The following is a 7,390-nucleotide window of genomic DNA, read 5'->3' as shown; positions in this document are numbered from 1 at the left end:
TATGTTGTTTTATCCTATGCTTTATTAAATTTTATTTATGTTGTTTTATCCTATGCTTTATTAAATTGTATTTATGTTGTTTTATCCTATGCTTTATTAAATTTTATTTATCTTGTTTTATCCTATGCTTTATTAAATTTTATTTATGTTGTTTTATCCTGTGCTTTATTAAATTGTATTTATGTTGTTTTATCCTATGCTTTATTAAATTGAATTTATGTTGTTTTATCCTATGCTTTATTAAATTGTATTTATGTTGTTTTAACCTATGATTTATTAAATTGTATTTATGTTGTTTTAACCTATGCTTTATTAAATTGTATTTATGTTGTTTTATCCTATGCTTTATTAAATTGTATTTATGTTGTTTTATCCTATGCTTTATTAAATTGTATTTATGTTGTTTTATCCTATGCTTTATTAACTTGTATTTATGTTGTTTTAACCTATGCTTTATAAATTGTATTTATGTTGTTTTATCCTATGCTTTATTAAATTGTATTTATGTTGTTTTATCCTATGCTTTATTAAATTGTATTTATGTTGTTTTATCCTATGCTTTATTAAATTTTATTTATGTTGTTTTATCCTATGCTTTATTAAATTGTATTTATGTAGTTTTATCCTATGCTTTATTAAATTGTATTTATGTTGTTTTAACCTATGCTTTATTAAATTGTATTTATGTTGTTTTATCCTATGCTTTATTAAATTGAATTTATGTTGTTTTATCCTATGCTTTATTAAAGTGTATTTAATTTGTTTTATCCTATGCTTTATTAAATTGTATTTATGTAGTTTTAGCCTATGCTTTATTAAATTGTATTTATGTTGTTTTATCCTATGCTTTATTAAATTGTATTTATGTTGTTTTATCCTATGCTTTATTAAATTGTATTTATGTTGTTTTATCCTATGCTTTATAAATTGTATTTATGTTGTTTTATCCTATGCTTTATTAAATTGTATTTATGTTGTTTTATCCTATGCTTTATTAACTTTTATTTATGTTGTTTTAACCTATGCTTTATTAAATTGTATTTATGTTGTTTTAACCTATGCTTTATTAAATTGTATTTATGTTGTTTTATCCTATGCTTTATTAAATTGTATTCATGTTGTTTTATCCTATGCTTTATTAAATTGTATTCATGTTGTTTTATCCTATGCTTTATTAAATTGTATTTATGTTGTTTTATAATATGCTTTATTAAATTGAATTTATGTTGTTTTATCCTATGCTTTATTAAATTTTATTTATGTTGTTTTATCCTATGCTTTATTAAATTTTATTCATGTTGTTTTATCCTATGCTTTATTAAATTGTATTTATGTTATTTTGACCTATGCTTTACTAAATTGTATTTATGTTGTTGTATCCTATGCTTTATTAAATTATATTTATGTTGTTTTATCCTGTGCTTTATTAAATTGTATTTATGTGGTTTTATCCTATGCTTTTTTAAATAGTATTTACGTTGTTTAATCCTATGCTTTATTAAATTGTATTTATGATGTTTTATCCTATGCTTTATTAAATTGTATTTATGTTGTTTTATCCTATGCTTTATTAAATTGTATTTATGTTGTTTTATCCTATGCTTTATAAATTGTATTTATGTTGTTTTATCCTATGCTCTATTAAATTGTATTTATGTTGTTTTATCCTATGCTTTATTAAATTGTATTTATGATGTTTTATCCTATGCTTTATTAAATTGTATTTATGTTGTTTTATCCTATGCTTTATTAAATTGTATTTATGTTGTTTTAACCTATGCTTTATTAAATTGTATTTATGTTGCTTTAACCTATGCTTTATTAAATTGTATTTATGTTGTTTTGTCCTATGCTTTATTAAATTGTATTTATGTTGTTTTATCCTATGCTTTATTAAATTGTATTTATGTTGTTTTAACCTATGCTTTATTAAATTGTATTTATGTTGTTTTATCCTATGCTTTATTAAATTATATTTATGTTGTTTTAACCTATGCTTTATTAAATTGTATTCATGTTGTTTTATCTTATGCTTTATTAAATTGTATTTATGTTGTTTTATCCTATGCTTTATTAAATTGTATTTATGTTGTTTTATCCTATGCTTTATTAAATTGAATTTATGTTGTTTTATGCTATGCTTTATTAAATTGTATTTAATTTGTTTTATCCTATGCTTTATTAAATTGTATTTATGTAGTTTTAGCCTATGCTTTATTAAATTGTATTTATGTTGTTTTATCCTATGCTTTATTAAATTGTATTTATGTTGTTTTATCCTATGCTTTATTAAATTGTATTTATGTTGTTTTATCCTATGCTTTATAAATTGTATTTATGTTGTTTTATCCTATGCTTTATTAAATTGTATTTATGTTGTTTTATCCTATGCTTTATTAAATTGTATTTATGTTGTTTTAAGCTATGCTTTATTAAATTGTATTTATGTTGTTTTATCCTATGCTTTATTAAATTGTATTTATGTTGTTTTATCCTATGCTTTATTAAATTGTATTTATGTTGTTTTAACCTATGCTTTATTAAATTGTATTTAATTTGTTTTATCCTATGCTTTATTAAATTGTATTTATGTAGTTTTAGCCTATGCTTTATTAAATTGTGTTTATGTTATTTTATCCTATGCTTTATTAAATTTTATTTATGTTGTTTTATCCTATGCTTTATTAAATTGTATTTATGTTGTTTTATCCTATGCTTTATAAATTGTATTTATGTTGTTTTATCCTATGCTTTATTAAATTGTATTTATGTTGTTTAGTCCGATGCTTTATTAAATTGTATTTATGTTGTTTTATCCTATGCTTTATTAAAATGTATTTATGTAGTTTTATCCTATGCTTTCTTAAATTGTATTTATGTTGTTTTATCCTATGCTTTATTAACTTTTATTTATGTTGTTTTAACCTATGCTTTATTAAATTGTATTTATGTTGTTTTAACCTATGCTTTATTAAATTGTATTTATGTTGTTTTATCCTATGCTTTATTAAATTGTATTCATGTTGTTTTATCCTATGCTTTATTAAATTGTATTCATGTTGTTTTATCCTATGCTTTATTAAATTGTATTTATGTTGTTTTATAATATGCTTTATTAAATTGAATTTATGTTGTTTTATCCTATGCTTTATTAAATTTTATTTATGTTGTTTTATCCTATGCTTTATTAAATTTTATTCATGTTGTTTTATCCTATGCTTTATTAAATTGTATTTATGTTGTTTTATCTTATGCTTTATTAAATTGAATTTATGTTGTTTTATGCTATGCTTTATTAAATGTTATTTATGTTGTTTTATCCTATGCTTTATTAAATTGTATTTATGTTGTTTTATCCTATGCTTTATTAAATTGTATTTATGTTGTTTTATCCTATGCTTTATTAAATTGTATTTATGTTGTTTTAACCTATGCTTTATTAAATTGTATTTATGTTGTTTTATCCTATGCTTTATTAAATTGTATTTATGTTGTTTTATACTATGCTTTATTAAATTGTATTTATGTTGTTTTATACTATGCTTTATTAAATTGTATTTATGTTGTTTTATCCTATGCTTTATTAAATTGTATTTATGTTGTTTTATCCTATGCTTTATAAATTGTATTTATGTTGTTTTATCCTATGCTCTATTAAATTGTATTTATGTTGTTTTGTCCTATGCTTTATTAAATTGTATTTATGTTGTTTTATCCTATGCTTTATTAAATTGTATTTATGTTGTTTTAACCTATGCTTTATTAAATTGTATTTATGTTGTTTTATCCTATGCTTTATTAAATTATATTTATGTTGTTTTAACCTATGCTTTATTAAATTGTATTCATGTTGTTTTATCTTATGCTTTATTAAATTGTATTTATGTTGTTTTATCCTATGCTTTATTAAATTGTATTTATGTTGTTTTATCCTATGCTTTATTAAATTGAATTTATGTTGTTTTATGCTATGCTTTATTAAATTGTATTTAATTTGTTTTATCCTATGCTTTATTAAATTGTATTCATGTTGTTTTATCTTATGCTTTATTAAATTGTATTTATGTTGTTTTATCCTATGCTTTATTAAATTGTATTTATGTTGTTTTATCCTATGCTTTATTAAATTGAATTTATGTTGTTTTATGCTATGCTTTATTAAATTGTATTTATGTTGTTTTATCCTATGCTTTATTAAATTGTATTTATGTTGTTTTAAACTATGCTTTATTAAATTGTATTTATGTTGTTTTGTCCTATGCTTTATTAAATTGTATTTATGTTGTTTTAACCTATGCTTTATTAAATTTGATTTATGTTGTTTTCTCCTATGCTTTATTAAATTGTATTTATGTTGTTTTATCCTATGCTTTATTAAATTTTATGTATGTTGTTTTATCCTATGCTTTATTAAATTGTATTTATGTTGTTTTATCCTATGCTTTATTAAATTTTATTTATGTTGTTTTATCCTATGCTTTATTAAATTGTATTTATGTTGTTTTATCCTATGCTTTATTAAATTGTATTTATGTTGTTTTAACCTATGCTTTATTAAATTGTATTTATGTTGTTTTATCCTATGCTTTATTAAATTGTATTTATGTTGTTTTATCCTATGCTTTATTAAATTGTATTTATGTTGTTTTATCCTATGCTTTATTAAATTTTATTTATCTTGTTTTATCCTATGCTTTATTAAATTTTATTTATGTTGTTTTATCCTGTGCTTTATTCAATTGTATTTATGTTGTTTTATCCTATGCTTTATTAAATTGAATTTATGTTGTTTTTTCCTATGCTTTATTAAATTGTATTTATGTTGTTTTAACCTATGCTTTATTAAATTGTATTTATGTTGTTTTATCCTATGCTTTATTAAATTGTATTTATGTTGTTTTATCCTATGCTTTATTAAATTTTATTTATGTTGTTTTATCCTATGCTTTATTAAATTGTATTTATGTTGTTTTATCCTATGCTTTATTAAATTTTATTTATCTTGTTTTATCCTATGCTTTATTAAATTTTATTTATGTTGTTTTATCCTGTGCTTTATTAAATTGTATTTATGTTGTTTTATCCTATGCTTTATTAAATTGAATTTATGTTGTTTTATCCTATGCTTTATTAAATTGTATTTATGTTGTTTTAACCTATGATTTATTAAATTGTATTTATGTTGTTTTAACCTATGCTTTATTAAATTGTATTTATGTTGTTTTATCCTATGCTTTATTAAATTGTATTTATGTTGTTTTATCCTATGCTTTATTAAATTGTATTTATGTTGTTTTATCCTATGCTTTATTAACTTGTATTTATGTTGTTTTAACCTATGCTTTATAAATTGTATTTATGTTGTTTTATCCTATGCTTTATTAAATTGTATTTATGTTGTTTTATCCTATGCTTTATTAAATTGTATTTATGTTGTTTTATCCTATGCTTTATTAAATTTTATTTATGTTGTTTTATCCTATGCTTTATTAAATTGTATTTATGTAGTTTTATCCTATGCTTTATTAAATTGTATTTATGTTGTTTTAACCTATGCTTTATTAAATTGTATTTATGTTGTTTTATCCTATGCTTTATTAAATTGAATTTATGTTGTTTTATCCTATGCTTTATTAAAGTGTATTTAATTTGTTTTATCCTATGCTTTATTAAATTGTATTTATGTAGTTTTAGCCTATGCTTTATTAAATTGTATTTATGTTGTTTTATCCTGTGCTTTATTAAATTGTATTTATGTGGTTTTATCCTATGCTTTTTTAAATAGTATTTACGTTGTTTAATCCTATGCTTTATTAAATTGTATTTATGATGTTTTATCCTATGCTTTATTAAATTGTATTTATGTTGTTTTATCCTATGCTTTATTAAATTGTATTTATGTTGTTTTATCCTATGCTTTATAAATTGTATTTATGTTGTTTTATCCTATGCTCTATTAAATTGTATTTATGTTGTTTTATCCTATGCTTTATTAAATTGTATTTATGTTGTTTTATCCTATGCTTTATTAAATTGTATTTATGTTGTTTTATCCTATGCTTTATTAAATTGTATTTATGTTGTTTTAACCTATGCTTTATTAAATTGTATTTATGTTGCTTTAACCTATGCTTTATTAAATTGTATTTATGTTGTTTTGTCCTATGCTTTATTAAATTGTATTTATGTTGTTTTATCCTATGCTTTATTAAATTGTATTTATGTTGTTTTAACCTATGCTTTATTAAATTGTATTTATGTTGTTTTATCCTATGCTTTATTAAATTATATTTATGTTGTTTTAACCTATGCTTTATTAAATTGTATTCATGTTGTTTTATCTTATGCTTTATTAAATTGTATTTATGTTGTTTTATCCTATGCTTTATTAAATTATATTTATGTTGTTTTAACCTATGCTTTATTAAATTGTATTTATGTTGTTTTATCCTATGCTTTATTAAATTGTATTTATGTTGTTTTATCCTATGCTTTATTAAATTTTATTTATCTTGTTTTATCCTATGCTTTATTAAATTTTATTTATGTTGTTTTATCCTGTGCTTTATTCAATTGTATTTATGTTGTTTTATCCTATGCTTTATTAAATTGAATTTATGTTGTTTTTTCCTATGCTTTATTAAATTGTATTTATGTTGTTTTAACCTATGCTTTATTAAATTGTATTTATGTTGTTTTATCCTATGCTTTATTAAATTGTATTTATGTTGTTTTATCCTATGCTTTATTAAATTTTATTTATGTTGTTTTATCCTATGCTTTATTAAATTGTATTTATGTTGTTTTATCCTATGCTTTATTAAATTTTATTTATCTTGTTTTATCCTATGCTTTATTAAATTTTATTTATGTTGTTTTATCCTGTGCTTTATTAAATTGTATTTATGTTGTTTTATCCTATGCTTTATTAAATTGAATTTATGTTGTTTTATCCTATGCTTTATTAAATTGTATTTATGTTGTTTTAACCTATGATTTATTAAATTGTATTTATGTTGTTTTAACCTATGCTTTATTAAATTGTATTTATGTTGTTTTATCCTATGCTTTATTAAATTGTATTTATGTTGTTTTATCCTATGCTTTATTAAATTGTATTTATGTTGTTTTATCCTATGCTTTATTAACTTGTATTTATGTTGTTTTAACCTATGCTTTATAAATTGTATTTATGTTGTTTTATCCTATGCTTTATTAAATTGTATTTATGTTGTTTTATCCTATGCTTTATTAAATTGTATTTATGTTGTTTTATCCTATGCTTTATTAAATTTTATTTATGTTGTTTTATCCTATGCTTTATTAAATTGTATTTATGTAGTTTTATCCTATGCTTTATTAAATTGTATTTATGTTGTTTTAACCTATG

Source organism: Phyllobates terribilis, unplaced genomic scaffold, assembly GCF_046119375.1.
Source record: "Phyllobates terribilis strain yellow unplaced genomic scaffold, ASM4611937v1 Scaffold_20__1_contigs__length_20440879, whole genome shotgun sequence".
Classification (NCBI taxonomy): domain Eukaryota; kingdom Metazoa; phylum Chordata; class Amphibia; order Anura; family Dendrobatidae; genus Phyllobates; species Phyllobates terribilis.
This window is presented reverse-complemented; position numbering follows the sequence as displayed.